The sequence below is a fragment of the Humulus lupulus genome, chromosome 1 (assembly GCF_963169125.1).
Source record: "Humulus lupulus chromosome 1, drHumLupu1.1, whole genome shotgun sequence".
In the NCBI taxonomy this organism is placed as follows: Eukaryota; Viridiplantae; Streptophyta; class Magnoliopsida; order Rosales; family Cannabaceae; genus Humulus; species Humulus lupulus.
In genome coordinates, this window is record NC_084793.1 from 274,813,456 (window position 1) to 274,837,787 (window position 24,332).

Sequence of the window (24,332 nt, forward strand, 5' to 3'; positions counted from 1 at the left end):
AAGTCATTTATATGGATCAGCCAGAAGGATTTAAAGTATCTGTATAAGAAGGAAAAGTTTGTAAGTTAAATAGGTCCATCTATGGACTTAAGCAAGCTTCTCGTTCCTGGAATCTTAGGTTTGATGAAATAATCAAAACCTATGGCTTTGAACAAAATATTGATGAGCCCTGTGTTTACCAACTGAAGGCAAATCAAATAGTGGTATTCCTGGTTCTTTATGTAGATGATATCTTACTCATTGGAAACAATGTTAAGAAATTATCTGATGTGAAGAATTGGCTGAGCACTCAATTCCAGATGAAGGATTTGGATGAAGCAAGTTATGTTCTAGGTATCCAGATCATCAGGGATAGAAAGAACAAACTTTTAGCTCTATCTCAAGCAGCTTACATTGATAAAGTGTTTGAACATTTCTTAATGACAAATTCCAAGAAAGGGCGTCTACCGTCCCGCCATGGAATTCATCTTTCAAAGAAGCAGTCTCCCCAGACTCCTGAAGAGGAAGATGCAATGAGAAAAGTTCCTTACGCATCTGCAGTTGGAAGTCTGATGTATACCATGTTATGTACTAGACCAGATATCTGCTATGCAGTGGGAGTAGTGAGCAGGTATCATTCAAACCCAGAACCGGAACATTGGATAGCAGTTAAGCATATCCTAAAGTATTTGAGACGGACTAGGGATTATATGTTAGTCTACAAGGGTGGTGTTCTGAACCCTGTAGGCTACACCGATTCAGATTTTCAGACTGATGTCGATGATAGAAAGTCTACTTCTGGAATGGTGTTTACTCTTAGGGGTGGAGCTGTGATTTGGAGAAGCGTAAAGCAGTCTGCAATCTCAGATTCCACCATGCAGGCTGAGTACATAGCCGCGTCAGAAGCAGCTAAGGAAATAGTCTGGCTAAAGAAGTTCTATTCGGATCTTGGTGTTATTCCATAAATGGATAAACCGCTTGTGTTGTTTTGTGACAATACAGGAGCGATAGCCAACTCGAAAGAACCTCGAAGTCACAAGAGGAGTAAACATATAGAAAGGAAGTATCACATTATTCGAGAATATGTGGCCAGGGGAGATGTGAAGGTTATGAAGATTGCAACTGAAGAAAATCTTGCAGATCCGTTTACAAAGACACTGCCATAAGCTACATTTGATAAGCATATCAAGGAGATGGGATTAGTAGAATTAAGGCATTAGTTTCAATTAGTGCAAGTGGGAGTTTGTTGGGGTTTTATGCCCTAATTAAAACCCAAATTCTTTGTAATCTCATTTTATTATCAATAAAAGAATAGAAATCATTTTTTGACTTGGTCAATCACTTTGCTCACATGTTTTATTTTCATGATTATTTGTTTAATATAAACTTCTATTAAATCCCGACCATATAGCTAATCTTATTTATAGTGACGTAATCACAGTGGAATATAAATATGATTATATGTTCAAAATAAGTTAGTCCTAAGATTAGTCAGTGCACCAGATTTACACTGACTTGCCAATCTACGATATGATCTACTTACACATTACAGTGTTATGTTCTTTCCAGAACATTAGCAAAGTAGATAAGATCGGATGTATATGTTACATCGGACAAGACCGATATTGACAGTTGATAAGATAAGTAAACATGCCGTTATTATCTATTCTAGTCATATCATATAGTTGACCATAGGTCAATTCAATCTCAATTCTGAGTGGTTAGTATTTTAACTGATTGTATTATTTGAGTTCTTTGACTTGTTCGTTACCAGCTTACCCTACGGATTAGCCCATACTTACATCTTGGGAACTCGGCAGTATAATTGAGTGGGAGTGTTAATCATAGATATGAACATCTATAGCTTCTGATGAAGAAGTGAAATGATGGTTTCCTTTTAGTTTGGTTCAAGGTGTTAAATGATAGAGATCTCATTTCAGTAATTAAATTAGTTTACTGAAATATCATTTACAAGGAACTAAGTGTTTTAAGGATAAAATACAATGAGGGGTAAAACGGTATTTTAGTCCTATCTCATTGTAGACCGTCTATAGAGGATTGAGTGACAATTATGGTTGTAACAATGGATAATTAATAGCGTATCTATATTTGTTATAGAGCGTTCTATGAATTCAAGAATGCAATTCCAAGTCTATAGTGGAGTCACGAGGAATTAATAAGTTAGTAAATTTATTTGTTAGATTTATGATAACTTATTGGAGCTTGATTTCATAGGCCCATGGTCTCCATTGTACCTTGGATAAAATAATCTAGATAGTCTCAATTAATTGATTTAATTATCAATTATAATTATCAAAGTTGACCAGGTCAATTTTGGATAGTTTCACAGAGTTGTGTAATTTTGAGAAGAAAAGAGAAATTATGGCAGATTTATTAATTAAGATAAATTGGTATCTAAATTAATAAATAAATTTAAATCAAGGTTCAAATTATAAATAATTAATTTGATAAAGGATTTAAATAATTATTTAATTAATTAAATCAATAGAAAATAATACAGGCCTTGATTTTAAGTCCGATGGGCTTATAATCAAATGGGAAATTTCACGGGCCTATAGCCCATGATAATTTCGACCTAGGGCTTCAAAATGGCTGTTATTTTATTGATTTTTTAATTAAATTAAATGGAATAATTGAGTCTATAAAAGGAGTGCTTAGAGAGAAGATTTTAGAGACGACAGACAAGTTACAAGTCAGATTTTCTGATAGTTTTAGATTCTCTCTAAACACAAGTCATTTTCTAAACCACTTTGTTATTTTCTCTTCTTCTCTCTATATCTATCTCATGTGTTGAGAATTGCCCACACTAGTCTAGGTGGTTCTAAGGATACATTGGAAGATCGTGAAGAAAATATAAGATCGGTTCAGTTTCTTGATAATACTCTGCGACAGAGAGGATACAAGAGTTAGAGAAACTGAAGGAAGGACTCTTTAATTCCGCTGCGTATACTGTAAGTATTATATTATATGTTTCTCTTTGAATTCAATTTTAGAAACATGTTTTAGGCTATCTCGTATTAATTTGTTTAATATTAGATATACATGAAAATAAATAAAGATCATGTATAAGCTTAATCCAACAAGAGGCCGATCGACGACGACTTGCTCGCGCAGCTACTCGAAGATCAAGAACAGCCGCCGCTGCTAATCTTGGAAATTCCCTTTTCTTATAACCCTTCAAATAGACCTTCGACCAGCCCAGCCATGGGCCGCGTAAAATCCATCACACAAAAAAGAAAGAAAACTGCCAAGCCTTCTGATAATCAGCCTGCTCCTCGGGCTGAAATTCCTTCAACTAATCCCCATTCTGAAAATACTTCCCAGCCAGGAATTCAAACAAAAGCCCAACTTCGGGACGCCCTTCAACCAGAGGTTGAATGGTACGTAGCACCCCCTAGTAACATTACAGATAGGATGGTAGGGAATTATCTCAAGAAGTATGGACTTCCTAGGATAACCTTAATCAAGCCTTCGATAGACCAGGGGGCAAACCTGCCCGGGGGCGCCTACAGTGCTTGATCGAGGTATCACATTGAGGCAGGGGAAACCTTGCCTCTTCATCCATTTTTCCAGGGGGTGGCCAACTATTTCGAGGTCGCTCCCTTCCAAATCACCCCAAACGGATATAGAGTGCTTTCTGCTCTCTATATTTTGTATAGCCACAAGAAGTGGCCTGTTCCTATGCCACACAAGATCAATTATTTGTTCGATCTCAAGTCCAACCCCAATCACAACAACACGGGGTTCTTCCACTTCTACCCCCAGGAATCTGCTCGCACCTTCCTGAGTGACATTACCCACAAATCCAACGTGGGAAAGTACTTCTAGGAGTACTTTTTAACACCGAACCTGGTCGCCAACAATCTGGCCTTCACTGAAGGAGGTAAATTTTGTATTCACTAGTCATCCAATTTCCTTTAGCTTTTCTGCACATTCCTTAGAACCTTGGTGTCATTCAGGTCCATGGCATCAACCATCTCCCACCCCAGATATGGAGATCCGAGCAGCATCCTTGGCCAGCATAACAAATATTGAAAAAAGTGTCAAAGAGCTGGTCACGGAGACCAATCTAAGGCTGGTTGGCCTTCTGGCACCTCACCAGGATGTGAGGGAGTCAACTATGGGAAGTGCTATTGGGGGAGAAATTCCTGAGCAGCATCAAGATGCGTCACAACCCCCAAGGAGGGCAACGGGAGTGACCATCAGGGAACCGTCCAGCTCCGCGAGCAGCTGCTGCTCTTGCTCAAAAAGGAAAATGGTACTGACTTATCACTCTTAGACAGTTTGCCCATTCCCTGTCATTTATTTGACGGGGACGGCAACTTTAAATACACACCTAATTTAAATTCAAACTTCTTCAAGACAGAGAGTGAGTGTAGCAGTAGTTCAATAAGTAATGTAGCGACCAGTAATTGTAGCTCGGGTATTTTACTTGTAATTTCTTTGATCTTATTTCCTTGACTTAGTAGGTATCTCCATCTATATTGCATGACTGTTCACTTCTATATTGCAGTCATGTCGGCTGAAGATCTATTCGACATGTATAGTGGACCTGACCCCGTTGCTCCCGCGAGCAAGAGAAATGGGAGCAGGCAACATCATGGAGAAAGCAGCAGCAACCCTCCAACAAAAAAGGCTCGAACTGGGGATCCTCCAGCACCAGTTCCTTCCAGGGAAACAACACCTCCTCCAACTCCCATCGACCAGTCATCTCCATCAGCCCCCGTCGACCAGACACGTCCTCCAGCGCTTGCCAATCCAAATCCTCCACCTCCCGCTGACCAGACACCTCCTGATCAGACAGGAGAGGCTTTGACGAACATGGTTCTTAGTTCGGCCAAAGATAGGTTGACAAAGCTATCGAGGCACTGACGCAGCCGAGAGGCCATCAACAATACTGACTCCATGGAAGTCGATCAGATCTTCAACTGCGCGATGCATGAATTGCTCAGCGTAAGTTTCCATTTTTTGCTGAGATTTATTTGTTTATCTTGTCACTTTATTCCCACTAACAGTTTTACCTTTTTGTTGATCACAGGGAGTTCTAACCATGAGCACTGGCTAGCGAGCAGCTCAAAGCGTCCGAGGATAGACATGTTGAGGAGCTTAAGACGGCTGAGGCGAAATACACCGAGCGGCTCGAGGCAGCCAAGTAGAAAAACGCTTAGCTGCTCGAACAGAAGACCAAGCTGGCCGAAGAGCTGAAACAGCACCAGGCTACCTTGACCAAAGCCACCGAAACTAAAAACAAGTACAAGGAGGCTTCTTTGCTTAATTTCAAGGAAGCCTCTAAGCTTCAAGATGATCTGGTCATTAGCAGAAAGGAGACTGAGGGGTTGGAGGAACGCATCAAAGAGCTCGAGGAGAAAAATGCCAAGAACATGGAGAGATACAAGGGAGCCACTTTTAAATGCTTCTATATGTTCTGGAAGCATAACCGCGGGGCAGACTTCAGCTATCTATCAGAGCGTATGAGGCAGTCTGAGATAAACAGGTGTCTGGCTCTCCTTGAAGAGGAGGAGAGAGCGAAAGTTCTAGCATCCCCTGAAATCTCTTTGGCTACGAGCATCAATGGCGTAGACGAGAAAATTGGGGCCTCCGTCGACCAGCAAATTCCTCAAGATCCTCCTGCTTCATAATTTCTTTTATTTAAATTTGTAACTTGGGACACATGGAACTCGGTTCGTAGTGTCAACAGAATATATTTTTTGCTACACGGGCAACTTTTTCTTTTAAACAGATAATTACATCCGAGCAGTAACTGCTCGCGGTGTAAAATAATTTACTTTTAATATTTAGATATTATAATATTTACAATATATTACAACATCATGTTCGCATGACCGAACTTAGCATAGTACTTTGGTTTGATTTAACAAAATTTTGAAAAATACTCTAAGTACGGTAGCATGCTTTCACTTATTTTGCTGGTGTGTTTACATATACTTGTCGATATGCATTGCTTACTAGGTACCTTATATGCCCCCCAAGTGATTGAGGAGCTTTAGGTTCTCAGTCACTTGCCTTGACCAAGACCTGTTCGAACATTACTACTCGTAATAAAGACTTATAAAAATGATAATATAGCAAAACAACACACGTAATGAGCAAATACTTGTAATAAATACAACAATTGGCAAGATTGATTGGCTACGTACAATCCCTTTTATTTCTCGTAATAAATGGACAATTGTGTTTGTACGAGTGATAAAAAATTTGATCTTACAATTATAAGCGATTAGCCATATGGCTAACTAACCCTTGTTCATAAACTTGTAAAAAGTGAAATTAATACAAGCCAATTCTTTAAAAATAACTATTTATTGATAATACTTGCGCATGTGTTCTCCATTCCAATAGTGAGGAATGAGATCTCCATTTAAGCGAGCAAGTTTGTAGGTGCCTGGTTGAAGGACTTCTTCGATTTGGTATGGTCCTTCCCAGTTAGGTCCAAGCACTCCAGCAGCTTGATCGCGGGTGTTGAGAAAAACCCTTCTAAGTACCAAATCTCTCACATTAAATTTTCTTTCACGTACTTTAGAGTTGAAGTACCGGGCGACCTTTTGTTGGTAAGCTGCTACTCGAAGTTGGGCTTGCTCACGCCTTCCATCGACCAAGTCTAGAGATTCCATCAATAACTGGCTATTAACTGTTATATTATTTTATAATATAATATAATGTAATATTATATTATTTTATAATATAATGTATTAGATTAAATAAGTGTGACAAAGAGTGTCACATATTGTAACATATAATAGAAAGTTACATTATTTAGATATATGTGAAATATCCAAATATATAACATATTTGGTGTTACAAATTCAATCATAAATTTGTAACTTCCAAATATTGCCCATTATTGTGTAGATTTGTTGTTACACAATATTGAGATGTATTTCTTAAAGCCATATATGAAATGGCTGTTAGAGATGTAATTTTAACTCCTATAATGTGTATGAAAGTTACAAAATCAAGTGGAAATGAATTTGGAACGTTTTGGCAAATTTGGAAACTTGGTTGCTGAAAAAAACGTCTTGGGCCGCGTCCTGATTTTTTCAGGCCGCAACCCAGGATTTTTAGGCCGCGGCCTGAGCGGCTGACAACATTTTTCAAACTTTGGTTTTATCCAATTTTGAACGTTTCCAACATCCAAGTAACTCCCAAATCTCTATTTTAATTCCATAAACATCCAATTAATCATTGGTAACAACCATGGGGGTTGGTGGAATTTGAAATTCAAATGGTGTCTCAAAACTCTATAAATAGGAGCCTATTGCTCACTTGAAAGACATAACTTTTCTATCTACTAGAGCACTTGGCTAGAAAAACCTTGAGGCTTGATTATTCCAGAAAGCATTTCCAAAATCTGTGAGAGATCCCTTAGTGCTTGAGTTAGGGGGAAATAAGCTTTTGGACAAAAGTTTCAAACCTTGTTCAAGTTGGTGATCCCCAACACTCTTCACTTTGGTTGTGTGAGTGAGAGTTTTCTTATTGTTTTGTTCTTGTTCTTATTTTTCTTCTATTGCTTCTCTTCTAATCATTCTTGTTATATTTACTTGTATCTTTGTTTAGAGTTGTAATCCTTATTTCTTTTGTTTCAAACCCTTCACTTTATTTGTATCTTTTGCTTAGAGTTGTATATCATTATTCTCTACTTCTATTTCTTCTTTTGTTTATTTGTATTTTTAGTTATAGAGTTGTAACACTTTATTTAATCAATCAATATTTATTTGTAATATTTTGTCTAGAGTTGTATTTTCTTACCATTTCCATTGAGGCAAATATATATTTTCCTAACATTCAAAAGCTTACCCTTTGTTTGTTTCAATGGAAGGTGAGACCATCAAGATTATGAATCAAGACCTAGTGAGGTTGGATAGGTTTTATGGGTCCAATTTCACTAGATGGCAAGACAAGGTGACATTCCTTCTGACCACTCTCAAAATCGCCTACATTCTAGAGTCCACTCTAGAACTTCTCCCACGTCATCCGACAAGGACACTCCCGAGGAGGTGGAGAAAAGGAGGAAGAGGGAGGAGGACCATCTCCTTTGTAGGGGTCATATCCTCAATTCCCTTTCCGATAGGCTCCATGACATCTACACTGAGACCAAATCGGCAAAGGAGATATGGGATGTACTTGAGACAAAATTCAAGGTGGAAGAGGAAGGTACCAAAAAGTTTTTGATATCTCAATATTTTGATTTCAAATTTTTTGGTGATAAACCTATTCTTCCTCAAATACATGAATTTCAAATAATTGTTAACAAGTTGAAAGTGTTAAATATTGAGCTTCCCGAGGCCTTTCAAGTTGGTGCTATAGTGGCTAAATTACAACCAACTTGGAAGAGCTATAGGAAAAGAATCCTTCATAAAAATGAGGATTATTCTTTGGAGGAAATCCAAAAGCATATTCAAATCGAAGAGGAATCGATATGTAGAGATAAACTTGTGGAGGGGTCTAATGGAGAGACTTCCAAAGAAAATGCGGTGTCACAACCAAAACATCCCAAAAACAAAGGGAAAAAGGGTAACGAGAAACCTTTGGGTCCAAAAACCAACCCAAACAAGTTTAAGAGCGAGAAAGGTCCTTGATTTGTGTGTGGGAAAAAGGGTCACTATGCTAGAGAGTGTAGGCATAGAAAATACCAACAAGGACCTAAGGTAAATGCAACTAAAGAGGAAAACATAGTTGCTACCCTTAGTGAGGTGAATGCGGTCCAAGGCAAGGTGAAAGGGTGGTGGTATGATACATGTGACATTGTCCATGTCACCTATGACAAATCATTGTTCAAGTCCTTTGAAGAGTCAAAGGGCAACTATGAGATTCAAATGGGTAATGAGGGAAAATCCAAGGTACTTGGCAAAGGTACCATTGAAGTCTTTTTCACCTCCGGCAAGAAAGTTACATTAGGAATGCACTTTATGTTCCCGAAATGAGTAGAAATTTTGTAAGTGGTGATTTGCTTGGCAAGCCCGGCATTAAAGTCGCTTTTGAGTCCGGTAAACTTATTCTTACCAAATCAAATGTATTTTTGGGAAAGGGGTACTCTTGTGAGGTATGGTTAAATTGTACACCAATGATGTAACTTTCAATGTTATCAATAAAAATGCTAATTCCGCCTATATAGTTGAGTATGATTCTTTATTATTGTGGCATCTTAGACTATCTCATATAGGTTTTTCAACCATGAAAAGAGTAGTAAAATGTGGTATGATTGCATGCAATATTAAAAACTATGGTAAATTTGAAACATGTGTTAAGGCAAAAGTGATTATTTCCTAGTGTAGAAAGATCATCTAATTTACTAGATTTAATCCATAGTGATCTTTGTGAATTAAATGGTGTTTTAACTAGAGGTGGTAAAAGGTATTTTCTTACTTTTATAGATGATTTTAGTAGAAATACCCATGTGTTTCTTTTAAAGCATAAAGATGAAACTTTTGATGCTTTTAAATTATATAAATTAGAAGTTGAAAATCAACTAAATAAAAAGATTAAGGTGCTAACAAGTGATAGAGGAGGAGAGTACTTCTCTAATGAATTTAATACATTTTGTGAAGAAAATGGTATAATTCATGAGTGCACCGCACCTTATACACCACAACACAATGGTGTTGTCGAAAGGAAAAATATGACTTATCTAGAGATGATAAATTCTATGTTGGTGTTTTCTAAGTTGAACTTCAACTTATGGGGTGAAGCGCTATTAACCGTTTGTCACATTCTTAATCGAATACTGATGAAGAAAAATGAGATATCTCCATATGAGTTATGGGAAGGAAGAAAACCCAACATAGGGTACTTCAAAGTGTGGGGGTGTCTTGCATATTGCAAGAAAAACGAACCTAATAGAAAAAAGTTAGGTTCAAGAGCCATAAAGTGTGCTTTTGTTGGTTATGCCAACAATAGTAAAGCTTATAGGCTATTAGACTTAGAGTCTAATATTGTGATTGAATCTAGAGAAGTTGAATTTTTTTAGAACATGTTATGTGACAACAATTCTCAAGCTTCAACATCTCTAAAGGAGAATTTGTTATATCAAAACAATTCTCAAGCTTCTACATCCAAAAATGATTCTCAAGAGGAGAATTCTCAAAAGGATGTAAAGCAATCCTTTGAACCTAGAAGAAGTCAAAGGCTTAAAAATCATAAAAGTCTAGTAGTGGATGAGATAGATTCTCAATGAATTTCATTCTACATGGTAGAAGGAAATAGAGAGGAAGTCATTAAGAAAATTCCTATTGTACTTCTCATTGAGGATGATCCTAAGACTTATAGAGAAGCTATGCAATCGAGAGATAGTGCATTTTGGAAAGAAGCCATCAATGATGAGATGGATTCCATTCTTTCCAATAACACTTGGGAATTGGTAGACCTCCCACCAGGGTCTAAGCTAATTGGGTGTAAGTGGGTATTTAGGAAGAAATACCACACTGTCGGCACTATCCAAACCTTTAAAGCTAGATTAATAGCTAAAGGGTTTTGGCAAAAAAATGGTATCGATTATTTTGATACCTATGCGCCTGTTGCAAGAACAACTTCTATAAGAATTTTGTTCGCTTTAGCTTCTATACACAACTTGTATGTTCATCAAATGGATGTCAAAATGACATTCTTTAATGGTGACTTCAATGAGGAGGTCTATATGGAACAACCCGAAGGGTTTGTCCTACCAAAATATGAACATAAAGTATGTAGACTTGTAAAATTCTTATATGGATTGAAACAAGCTCCTAAGCAATGGCATGAGAAATTTGATCAAGCCATCATGTCTAATGGGTTTAGACATAACAATGGAGACAAGTGTTTTTATTCCAAAACTTGTAAGGGATATGTGATCATTGTTTGATTATATGTGGATGACATGCTTATTCCAAGTGATAGCATGAAAGGGATAGAAGAAACGAAGAGGTTCTTATCATCAACCTTCAAGATGAAAGATCTTGGAGAAGTTGACACCATACTTGGTATCAAAGTAAAGAAACATAGTGGGGGTTTTGCGTTAGGGCAAGCCCACTATGTTGAGAAAGTATTGAACAAATTTAACCATCTCAAGGTTAAAGATGCCAATACTCCATTCGATCATAGTGTAAAACTAGAGAAGAATGAAGGAAGAGCGGTGGCTCAATTGGAGTACGCTAGTGCTATAGGGAGTCTAATGTACGCTGCCCAATGTACTAGACCTGATATAGCATTTGCGGTGAGTAAACTTAGTAAGTTTACAAGTAATCCAAGTGTGGATCACTGGAAGGCAATTGGAAGAGTCCTAGGTTATCTCAAGAAAACCAAAGGACTAAGACTTCACTACTCCAAATTTCCTTCGATATTAGAAGGATATACAGATGAAAGTTGGATATCCAATCTTGGGGACAACTTGTCCACAACTGGTTGGGTATTTACATTTGGTGGGGGAGCAATTTCTTGGGGTTCCAAGAAACAAACCTGTATATCTTATTCCACTATGGAAGCAGAGTTTATAGCTCTAGCTGCTACCGGCAAAGAGGCCGAATGGTTAAGGGATCTGTTGATAGAGATTCCCCTAATCAAAGAGAATGTATCTACTATATCGATACATTGTGATAGCCAAGCGACATTGGCTAGAGCATATAGCGGAGTGTATAATGGGAAGTCTAGACACATTAGTCTAAGACATGGATATGTAAGAGAATTGATTCAAAGAGGAGTCATCTCAATATCCTATGTGAGAACAAGTGAAAATCTGGCGGATCCTTTCACTAAGCCACTAACGAGGGATTTAGTGGCTGCATCATCTCGAGGGAGGGTCTTAAACTCCCTAAAGAGATTCACGATTGATGGTAACCTATTTTAACACTAGTTATTCAACTAGTGTTAGGTTCAATAGGTAATAACAAGTCAATTAAGTGAATATTAGTTGTACTCAAAACAAGTCCCATCAGAGATATTGAGTACTTGTGTGTTACCAAGTGGAGGGTTAAAACCGAAAGGTTTTTTTTAGAATTCAGTTTTGTGAAGACAAGTATTTTCTGGTAACAAAATACTGTAAGAATTCTACCTATATGGACCTAGGGGTGGTGCCGCGTCTCATGAGAATTGGGAGTATTCTTAAGAACGTCCATGAATGGAAAGTGCACATGGCCATTAACGGTGCAAAGCGAGACATAGAGGTCTCAAGTGAACATCGCAAAGCTGTGTGTGTTGTCACCGATTTGTTATCATGAAAAGATGGTTCAATGCCTAGTGCAACCAAATTTTCGACAAATTTTGTGATAATTACACTATAGTAAAGTTCAAGTTGAAAAACACTTTGCTTTATGCACTAATGCAATGACTCCTATAAGAGAGAATTCTTATTTAATCAAGTGGGGAATATGTTATATTTTAAAATATAATGATTGATTAAATAAGTGTTGCAATAGATAACTATTTAATCTAGTGGGGGAATGTTATAATATTTTATAATATAATGTTTTAGATTAAATAAATATGACAAAGAGTGTCACATAATGTAACATATAATAGAGAGTTACAATATTTAGATATATGAGAGATATCCAAATAATGTAACATATTTGATGTTACAAATTTGTAACTTCCAAATATTACCATTTATTGTGTAAATTTGTTGTTACACAATATTGAGATGAATTTCATAAAGCCATATGTGATATGCATGTTAGAGATATGATTTTAACCCTAATAATGTGTTTTGGGAGTTACAAAATCATTTGGGAGGGTTTGGAACTGTTTGGAAAAACAACACATTTTTTAGAGCTAAAAATGGTCAGTGGCTGCGGCCACTAAATGTTGGTGGCCGCGGCCTATGGGACAGAGGCTAGTGGCCGTGGTCACAGGCCAAAAACTGACCATTTTTTCAATTTTTTCAATCTTTGTTGAACAGCTCAAAAAACCCAAATAACTCCCAAATCTCATTTTTAATTCCATATTAATCCAATTAAACATTGGTAACAGCTATGGGGGTTGGTGAAATTTGAAATTCAAAGGGTGTCTCTAAACTCTATAAATAGGAGCCTATAGCTCACTTGTAAGACACAACATTTTCTATCCATTAGAGCACTTGGCTAGAAACACCTTGAGGCTTGATAATTCCAGAAAGCATTTCCTATAATCTGTGAGAGATCCCTTAGAGCTTGAGTTAGGGGGAAATAAGCTTTTGGACAAAGATTTCAAACCTTGTTCAAGTTGGTGATCCCCAACACTCTTCACTTTGGTTGTGTGAGTGAGAGTTTATTGTTTTTGTTCTTGTTCTTGTTCTTATTTTCTTCCATTTGCTTTTCTACTATTTCTTCTTGTTCTATTTACTTGTACCTTTTGTTTAAGAGTTGTAATCCTTTTATTTCTTTTTGTTCAAACACCTATAGTTTATTTGTATCTTTTGTAATAGAGTTGTATTTTCTATTTCTATCATCTTACATCTCCTTCTCCTTTTATTTGTAATTTTCAGTTATAGAGTTGTAACTCTTTTTAAATAAATCATTATTATTTGTAATATATTGCATAGAGTTGTAATTTCTTACCATTTCCATTGAGACAAATTTATATTTTCCTAACAATGTCTTGCTGGCAGCCTCAACTTGTTCGTTTGCCTGTGGATGAGTTACTAAAGAAAAACTTTTTATAATCCCATGCCTTTCACAAAAATCGGTGAACAGATCACTGTCAAACTGTATGCCGTTGTCTGAGACAATTTTTCTTGGCAATCCATAGCGACACACAATGTTCTTGACCACAAAATCCAGCACCTTCTTGGTCGTGATGGTCGCAAGTGGCTCAACTTCGGCCCACTTCGTGAAGTATTCAAAAACAACCACCGCATACTTGACGTTGCCTTTTCCTGTGGGCAAAGACCCAATCAAATCTATCCCCCACACTACGAATGGCCACGAGCTTTGCATTTGTTTTAGCTCATTAGTGGCTGCTCGGGGTATCTTGGAAAATCTTTGGCACTTGTCGCACTTTCAAACAAAATCCACAGAGTCTTCATTCATTGTTAGCCAGAAGTATCCTTGCTTTAGGATCTTTTTTGATAAACTCTGCCCCCCAGCATGATCTCCACAGAAACCTTCATGGACTTCTCGCTTTAATTCTTTGGCTTTTTCTTTAGAAATACACCTTAGGAGTGGCATTGAGTACCCTCTTCTGTATAAACTTCCGTCGACCAGGATAAACCAAGCAGACTACCTTTGGAGGGCTCTTGCTTTGTTTTTATCCGTTGGCAGTACTCCATGCATCAAGTATTCAATGAAGGTTGCCATCCACGTGTCTGCTGCCTGAATTACCATAGAGGTTTCTTCTGCTTCAATGCTTGGTGTGGACAGTCGTTCAACAGGCACTATATTCAAGGAGCCAGCATCCTTTGCACTTGCTAATTTGGCCAAAGCATCAGCGTTTGAGTTCTTGTCGTGAGGTACTTGCTAGAGAGTATATTTTTCAAATTGCGCCAACAAATCCTTTGCTTTGTTCAAGTAAGCAACCATCTTCAGACCCCGAGCTTGATATTCTCCAGTAATTTGATTAACCACCAACTGGGAGTCACTATAGATTTCAAGTGACTTTATGTTTATGTTCCTGCGAGCCCTGTGAGCAGCGCTTCATACTTGGCTTCGTTATTGGACGCTGCAAAGTCGAATCTGATTACGCAGTCGAATCAATGTCCTCCAGGCGTTACCAAAATCACACCTGCTCCAGTGTGGTGCTCATTAGAAGAGTCGTCTATGAACAACTTTCAAGAGGGAGTTTGGCTTTGAGGCTCAAGCTCTTCTATTGGTTTAATGTCTGGAAGTCTAATGAGCTCCACGACAAAGTCTGCTAGAGCTTGTCCCTTTAATGTTGCTCGTGGTGAATAAGAAATATCAAACTGTCCAAGCTCAACCGCCCATTTCAATAATCGACCAGCGGCTTCTGGTTTCTGCAGGACTTGCCGTAGGGGCTGGTCGGTGAGTACTGCAATGGGGTGAGCTTGGAAGTATGGTCGTAGCTTTCTGGAGGCTAAAATCAAGCAGAAGGCTAATTTCTCAATGGGCGGATACCGCAGTTATGCTCCTATTAACCTTTTGCTTATATAATACACAACTTTATGCACATGTTCTTCCTCTCTTACAAAGACAATTGTAATGCCCCGAAATTCCCTAATAAGGTTTAGGACCTTGATTAGGAGTCCAGGAGGGCCATAATTGATTTATTATATTATTAAAGGATTATATTCATGTTTATGTGAATTATATTATTATATGATGATAAATGCATGCATATGAGTCTACATTTTAATATAAGGGAATTTTGGTAATTTGGCCCATTGAGGGCATAATTGTGTATTTTCATGCATGTGGGTGAATTATGAATAATACCACATAATATGTGGATTTTGTCAAGCCATTCGGCATGAGACCATCATGGAATGCAAGTTTTCGGTCTAGTCATAACGGGGTTAATTTCGGGGCTCGGGGTGAGTCTCCGGGTGATTTGAGGATTAGAACATTGCCTGGAATTAAAGGGTAATGGGATATGATTTATTAGCATTTGAGAATAACCAAAATTGGAGGGCGTTAATAATGATTAACGAGATAGGTGCGAAAGGACAATTTTTCCCTTGGTGGCTTAAAAAGGAAATAAATAGGCTTGGGGGCATTTAGGTCATTTGACCTTAGGATATGTTTAAAACCAGAAGGCTGTAGAAGATTAAGGCAAAAGCAGGGGCTGGTTCCTTCACTCACTCGATCATCTTTCTCCCTCTCCCTCTCTTTTCTTTGATTTTCTTTGGTGAAAAGCTAGGATTTGAGAAGTTTAAGCTAAGGAATTGCATTGGGGATTGCTAGGAAGCTCTTGAGTTCTTGAGGTAATGATTCTCCAAGCTTTGATCCTAAGTTTCCTCTGTTTTTGTTTAGCTTTTACAGAGTTTATAGTTTGATGTTAGTTGTGAGAATTCATGGAGGTTTTTGAGAAAGTTTGCTTGGGTTTTGATGAGGTTGTGGTATGAATGAAGTTTTGGGGTTGAATGGTATGTTTGGATGATGTTTCAGGTTGGTTTGGAAGCTTAGTTTTCAAGGGAAGTCGTAGGGGAGAAGACCAGGAAAAACTGGTCTGTAGGTGGCGCCCTAGCGCCACTTCTAGCGCCCCAATGCTAGGCAAGGCAGAGAGTGGGACTCTATCTATTTTGGGGCAGCGCCCCAATGCTACCTAGCAGTGCCCCAGCACTAGGTTAGCTTTAGCAAGTCCTATTTTTAGGGCTCGGGTTGATTTTGGGGGCTCGAGGGATGGTTCCGCTACCCCGTTTGGGTGGATTGGGAGTCCCGGGGGTATGAGATTGATCCCGGGAGTGAGGTTTTAGATTATGAACCTTTTTATTGATTTACTTTATTGATGGATTCTGTATTTGGTTATGACTAGGTGACTGCAAAGGGATTAAAGGATCGATCGTTCTCAAGGGCCGTTCATTTGTTATTTCTCGCTCGAACCAGAGGTAAGAAAACTGCACCCAGTATGTGATGCATGTGATGCATGAGGAACATGTGATTAGGGCATGCCATGAATGTTGAATATGAGATTGACCAGAGCTTGAGTCTCTGTGTTTGTGCATGATCCTAATTATGCTAACAATTGTTAAGTAAGCATGTTGAATGCCCTACATTTGGATATTTGACATATGATATATGCCTGGTAGCATTGCTTACTTGTGCGTGGCACTGACTAACTAGTCAGAATTGGCAATGGTGTCAGTATTAATTGTGAAGTTGTGACCTACTTGTCAAGTTCGGCAGTAATACTGAGCACTGGTCACATTGTATTGACTAAAAAGTCAAGGACGATCTTAGCGTGTTTAGCGCAAGCCGATAAAGATTAGATCTAATCGACATCTACATTGAATGACTCAAATGAGCATTAATGTCGGACCGACCTCAAATTCAATGAAATCTAAAATCGATTTTCTAGCCAAAGGCTAGTCACTTAGAGCCAGGGCCAGAGAGCCCCAGTGACTGTTTAGTCACATGGCTATGAGTGCTGAGCCCAGGTAACTGTTTTGTCACATGACTTTGGGTGTCGAGCCCTGTAGTGACTTGTTCGTCAGTCACTCATCTGATTAGAGCCATTGCCAGAAAGCCTAGGTGACTGCTTCGTCACATGGCTATGGGTACTGAGTTCTGTAGTGACTTGCTCGTTAGTCACTCATTATGGTTTAACAGAACCTCAAAGTGATATTCACTCATCGGTTCAGGGCTATAAGCTATGTATGATTATAATGATCATCATTCGCATGGCTATGGGTGCTGAGCCCAGTGGTGACTTGCTTGTCAGTCACTCATTATGGTTAAAGGAACCACCAGTGTTAAATCACTTATCTGATTAGGATTGACTTGATAGTCATCCATTCAGGAGGGCGGTATTGCTTATCCTGGACACCCCATCATTCTCTGAGCTTATTTGCATGCTTGAATAGAGCTATAATTGCTAGGCATGCCTGATATGATTTGATGACATGATTTGACTGTTCATGAGCATATTGAGTTTTCTTGCTGGGCTTCGGCTCACGGGTGTTATGTGGTGCAGGTAAACGAAAAAGAAAGCTGGATCATCCTTGAGTTGGAGAGCTTAGGTGACGATGTATACATATGTGGCTGCTCGACTGCCACGGCCAAGGGTTGAAAGAGGAACTAGGGATAAACCCTATTTTGCCGCTTAGATTGGTTGGTTGTAAATATTTTCTGGTAATAAAGCTTTAAATTATAGTTTTGGGATCCCAATGTATACAGTAAAGGTTTTAGTGAAACATTATATCTTAACCAAAGTTTTTAATCCTAAACCGTTAATCATACTTAGTTACACGATTATGGCCAAATGACTCGGTTAACGAGTTTAGCACTGTTCAAAATGCACACCGTAACGGTCCCTGGAGTTTAGAGTGTTACAACAGCACTAGTAGCATATTCTGTGACCGCCAAATAGATGAACAAAGTTTCTTTTTCAACCTGTTTAGAAAAAATCGGTGGCTGCAACATATGAGACTTTAGAGCCTGGAAATTCTGCTCGCACTCCTCCATCCATTCGAATTTCTTATTCCCCCTAATTAGATTAAAAAATGGGACGCACTTGTCTGTGGATTTAGAGATAAATCTACTTAGAGCGGCAATCCTCCCGGTTAATCTTTGAACATCTTTTATCTTTGTTGGCAATATCATATTGACCAGGGCCTTGATCATTTCGGGATTAGCTTCGATACCTCGTGAGTTCACTATAAATCCCAAAAGTTTCCCTGATCCAACTCCAAAGGAACACTTAAGGGGATTCAGCTTCATCTGATATTTATTTAAGACGTTGAAGCACTCTTGTAGGTCCCCAATGTGTTCTTCTGCCTTCTTTGACTTAACCAGCATGTCGTCAACATACACTTCCATGTTTACATCGATAAGCTCTTTAAACATGTGATTGACCAGTCGCTGGTAAGTCGCACCAGCATTTTTCAAACTGAAAAGCATCACTTTGTAATAGTAGAGCTCTGTATCGGTCTGAAAGCTAGTGTGATCCTCATCAGGTGGGTGCATACTGATCTAATTGTATCTAGAGTATGCATCCATGAACGATAGGATCTCGTGCCCTGAAGTAGCATCAACCAGCTGGTCGATCCTTGGGAGTGGGAAACAATCTTTTGGGCAGGCTTTATTAAGGTCTGTGAAATCCATGCATGTTCTCCATTTGGCATTTGGCTTGGGAACTAGTACGGTATTAGAGACCCACGATGGATAAAACGCTACCCTGATGAATCCATTCTCCTTTAGCTTCTCGAATTCTTCCTTTAAAGCTTTCGATTTGTCTTTGTCGAGCAGACTTCTTTTCTGTTGCACTGGTGGAAAAGTTTTATCTATGTTCAAGACATGGATGATAACTACAGGGTCAATCACAACCATATCTCTATGCGACCAGGCAAATACCTCCTGGTTCTTCTTTAAAAATTCCACCAATCTTTATTTTGCTGTTGTCTCTAAGTTTTTACCGACTTTCACAACCCTGGTTGGATCTGCTTCATCGAGTTGGACCTCCTCGAATTCCTCGACTGGTCCTACTTCTTCATAAAAATCTCCAAAGCAAGGATCTAAATCCCTATCCTCACTTTGGGCAACACCCATATTTGGTGATGTGCTCACCTGATTGGGCTTGTACTTCATCGGCCAATTGTAACTCTTTTCTGGATCTCTCCCTCGATCCACCCTTTTTTGCCTTAGTAATCGAGGAATTGTAGCATTCCCTCGCTTCTCACTGGCTTCCCAACACGCATCCTATCCCTGTGTCAGTTGGGAACTTCATGGCGAGGTGTCAGACCAAGGTTACGGCTCGCAAGTCGACTAGAATAGGCCTTCCAATCACAACATTGTATGCAGAAGGACAATCAACTACTATAAAAGTAGTGAGAAATGTCCTATTCGTAGGCGCAGTTCCTGCTGTAATCGGAAGCCTGATCGACCCTGTTGGCTCGAGCCATTCGCCAGAAAAACCATAAATGGTTTGGTTGCATGGCTCCAGGTCTTTCACTGACAATTTCATTCTTTCCAGCGAATTCTTGTACAAAATGTTCCATGGGCTTCCCGTGTCCACTAACACCCGCTTAACCATCATATTGGCTATTTGGACGTCCACGACCAGAGGGTCTGAATGAGGGAACTGGACATGCTGAGCGTCAAGGTCAGAGAAAGTTATTAGCGCTTCCTCTGTTCGAGCTTTCTTGGGAGTTTGCTCCTCCACATTTAGCATTTCGATGTCCTGGTCGTGGCGTAAGGTCTGAGCATATCGCTCCCTTGCCTTCCCACTATCTCCTGCAAGGTGTGGGCCTCCACAGATGGTTAACAATGTACCCGCCACAGGAGCGGGCTGTAAAGGGGGCGAGCGTTGGCGTATAGGCGCCTGCTCGTTGCCTCCTTGAGCCTCTCGCTGAGAACCTCCAAATGCTTGTACATATCTCCTCAGGTGTCCTTATTTGATAAGGAACTCAATTTCATCTTTCATTTGGTTACACTCATTGGTGTCATGACCATAGTCATTATGGAAACGACAAAACTTCGTTGTATCTCTCTTGGGGATATCCTTCCTAATTGGCACTGGTCACTTGTAGGGACATTGGTGCTGGTCGCCTAGTACACCTTTGCTCTGATTTTGACAAGGGTCGTGTAGTTGATGAATCTTGGTTCATACCTATTGCCCTTAGGGTGCTTATTTTCAAATGTTGACGGCTCATTGTTTGCCTTTTTCCCACCTTTTTTCCCGTTGCTTTTGTCGTTGCCATTGGGTTTATCTGACTCGTTGACGGCTTTAACGGGATCTTCTTTTGGTCCCTTGTCTTTTGCAGGCAACTTCCCTACGTTGGCAATCGCCTCTTCGAGCTTAATGTATCGGTCTGCTCGACCAAGGAATTCCCGGGTACTTTTCACCATATTCTTCCTTCAACTGTTCCAGAGGGGAGAGTGGCGTCGTACTCCAGCAGTAAGGGCCATAATTTTCCCTTCATCGCCAACTGTTTTAGCTCCAGCTGTTGCTCGCATAAAACCCTGGACATACTCCTTTAAGGACTCTCCCTCCTTCTGGCGTATCTCGACTAGCTGATTGGCTTCAGTCGGGCGCACACGGCCAGCATAGAATTGCTCGTAGAACTCCTACACGAACATCTCCCATGACATTATGCTAGCAGGAGGGAATTTAAAAAACCATTCATGAGCAGTATCAGATACGGTGGCCGGAAAAATTCTGCAGCGAGCATCATCCGACACCTTCTGGATGTCCATCTGTATCTCAAATTTATTCACATGAGATATCGGGTCCCCATATCCATCGAACTTGGGCAATATTGGAATCATGAATTTGCTAGGGGTTTCTTCCATTGCTATTCTTTGTATGAATGGAGTGCCTCTTCTCCGATCATACTCGATATGAGATGTTCGGCTCCCCACCAGCTGCTGGACGGCCTAGTTCTGGGCATCAATTTGGGCTTGTATTGCATCTGGTATCGCTGGGGCGACTAGTGCCGAAGGAGCGTACTCATCGTGCCTTTCGCGCTTTTCGTTGAGTACATCCCTCAAGTCATCATCTCTGCGCCTTTGCTCGCTAGCGCCTAACCGATCAAAAATGTTAGGTTGCCTAGGTTGCCCCCCAGTGTTCTGACTTGCAGGTCTATTTTCTCTTGGTGGGGGTGTAATGCCCTAAATTTCCTAATAAGGTTTAGGACCTTGATTAGGAGGCCGGGAGGGCCATAATTGATTTATTGTGTTATTAAATGATTATATGCATGTTTAGGTGTATTAAATATGCATGCGAACCCATTTCTAAGTAATTAGGTGATTTTCATATTTTGGCCATTTCGGGCATATTTGGCATATATGTGATATGTGTGTGGTGCTTTATTATTGTTTGGTTATGCTAGGGTTACTCAGCACAAGACGATCCTAGGAGGTAAACTAGTGGGAAAGTCACAACGGGATTTATTCTTGACTCAGAGTGGGTCAAGGGGTATTTAGAGCATTACCAGGTTATTGGGTAATGGGAATAGATATTTGGTGATAAATTGGGAGTTAGTAAGATCAGGGGGAAATTCTGGAGGTTTTGACTATTTTGTCCCTGGGAGTGTTTTCGGGACCCCGAGCATTAGGATTTGGTTGAGGCTACTTAAGCTTGAAGTAACATTTTAAGAAATAAAAAGAACGTTATGTACGTTCTCTCTCTCTCAAAGTTCCATTTTTGTCTCCCGATCGCATTTTCGAAGGTAAATTGAGTTCTAGGACTCGGATTCAAGCGAGGATCGAGGCATAGAGATCCTAGGAAAGATTAGCAGCTTATTAGCAGAAGGATTTAGTTGGAAACAACTCAATTGGAGGTAATTCAAGTTTTTTAAGTTTTAAGTTTTTAAGCTTGAATTGGGCTTTGTGTTTTGATGAGTTTTTTATTGAATTAAAGCTTGGGTTTTATGGGTTTTGGATCATGGGGATGTTTGGGAACTTTGATTTTTGGATTTGGAGGTGTTTAGGTATGTTTTTGGGAGGTTTTAAAAGTTTGAAAACGGAGAAAAATGGCTGACCCGAAGTTGGGCTGCGACCTTAGCTCGAAGAAGCAGGTGTAGAGTTTTTGCCTTGCTAGGCGCCGCGGCCCTAGGTATAGGGCGTTGCGGCTCTTGCTCCTGGTGAGGCTGGGGGCCACGGCTCAAGGTGCTAGGGTCGCAGCCCTTGGGTAGGTTTGAGCCCGTTTGAGTGTTTTAACCTCAGAACTTGGTTTTAGACCTCGGGATCATTCCTACTACCTGGATTGGTGGGGTTTGATGTCTTGGAGGCTAGGTTTTGGTTTCGGGATTGATTTTAGAACTTGAACTCATTGGATCACCATTTGTGGTTGTGACTAGGTTATCACTAGAGGCTTGGAATCGAGATTGTGCTTGTGGCTCATCTGTTGGTAACCTGTGCTTGGACCAAAGGTAAGAAAACTGCACCCCATATGTGACATGCATGGTTATTCTTAATGCATGTTGGATGTTTAAATGTAAACATTGATAGTATATTGAATGCTTAGCAATCTTGCTCATTTGCATATGGTTATTATTGAGGCATGCTGGATGATTAAGTGTGATGCATGTGATGCACGAGAACATGTGATTAGGGCATGCCATGAATATTGACTATGAGATTGATCAGAGCTTAAGTCTCTGTGTTTGTGCATGATCATAATTGTGCTAGCAACTGTTAAGTAAGCATGTTGAATGCCCTACGTTTGAATATTCGACATATGACATATGTTTGGTAACATTGCTTACTTGTGCATGGCACTGACTAATTAGTCAGAATTGGCAAAGGTGCCAATATCAACTGTGAAGCTGGGACTTATTAGTCAAGTTCGGCAGTGGTACTGGGCACTGGTCACACAGTGCTGACTTATAAGTCAGGATGGTCTTAGCGTCTTCAACGCAAGCCAATAAAGGTTAGATTGAATTGACATCTGCATTAAATGACTCGGAAGAGCGTTAATGCCGGACCGACCTCAAGTTTAATGAAAACTAAAAGCACTTGTGTGACTTACCCACCAGTCACTCATCTGTTTAAGCTAGTGACTACCCATCAGTCACTCATTTGTTTAAGCTAGTGACTACCCATCAGTCACTCATCTATTAAAGCTAGTGACTTACCCAGCAGTCACTCATCTGTTAAGCTAGTGACTACCCATCAGTCACTCATCAGATTAGAGCCATTGCAGGAAAGCCCAGGTAATGGTTTCGTTACACGGCTATGGGCATCGAGCCCTATAGTGACTTGCTTGTCGGTCACTCAGTATGGTTAACAGAACCTCCAAGTGATATTCACTCATCTGCTCAGAGCTATGAGCTTTGTATGATCATTCTGATCATCATTTGCATGGCTTTGGGTACTGAGCCCCGTAGTGACTTGCTTGTTGGTCACTCAGTATGGTTTACCAGAACCTCAAGTGTTAAATCACTCATCTGATTAGGATTGACTTGATAGTCATCCAATCAGGAGGGCAGGATTTCTTATCCTTGATTCCCTAGCATTGTTTGAATTTATTTTCATGCTTGAATAAAGCTATGTTTGCTAGGCATGCCTGATATGATTTGATATCATGATATGACTGTTCATGAGCATATTAAGTTTTCTTCCTGGGCTTCGGCTCACGGGTGCTATGTGGTGCAGGTAAAGGCAAAAGAAAGCTGGACCATCCCTGAGTTGGAGAGCTTAGGTGACGACGTGTACATATGCAGCTGCTCGACCGCCACGGCCGAGGTTTGAAGGAGAAGAACTAGGGTTAAACCCTATTTTGCCGCTTAGATCGGCTGGTTGTAAATATTTTGTTGTAATAAACCTTTAAATTATATTTTTGGGATCCCAATGTATATAATAAACGTTCTAGTGAAACGTTATATCTTAACCAAAAATTTTAATCCCTAAACCGCTAATCATACTTAGTTACATGCTTATGGCCAAATGACTCGATTAGCGAGTTTAGCACTGTTTGCAATGTGCACCATAACGGTCCCTGGATTTTAGGGCGTTACAGGGGGGTTCCTTTCTCCACCTCTCTCTCCTTGTCCTCGACCAGCATTCCCTCGGCCAGAATCAGCTTTGTTGTAGTCATGACCGTCCCGAAAATGTGATTGGTTATGGCGCAACCTACTGGTCGCACTATTTCCTCCTCTCGCTGGTACCTCTCGAGCGTCAGGGGGAGGCCTGCGTTGGTCGGTGGGTCCCCGGGCATTATTATGTCATGGGGGGCCCTAGACCGAAGAGCCTGACTCATCATGCCTTATGTTAGCATAATGGCGTTGTCCCTTGCTCGGTGGATTCAGTTCCTTA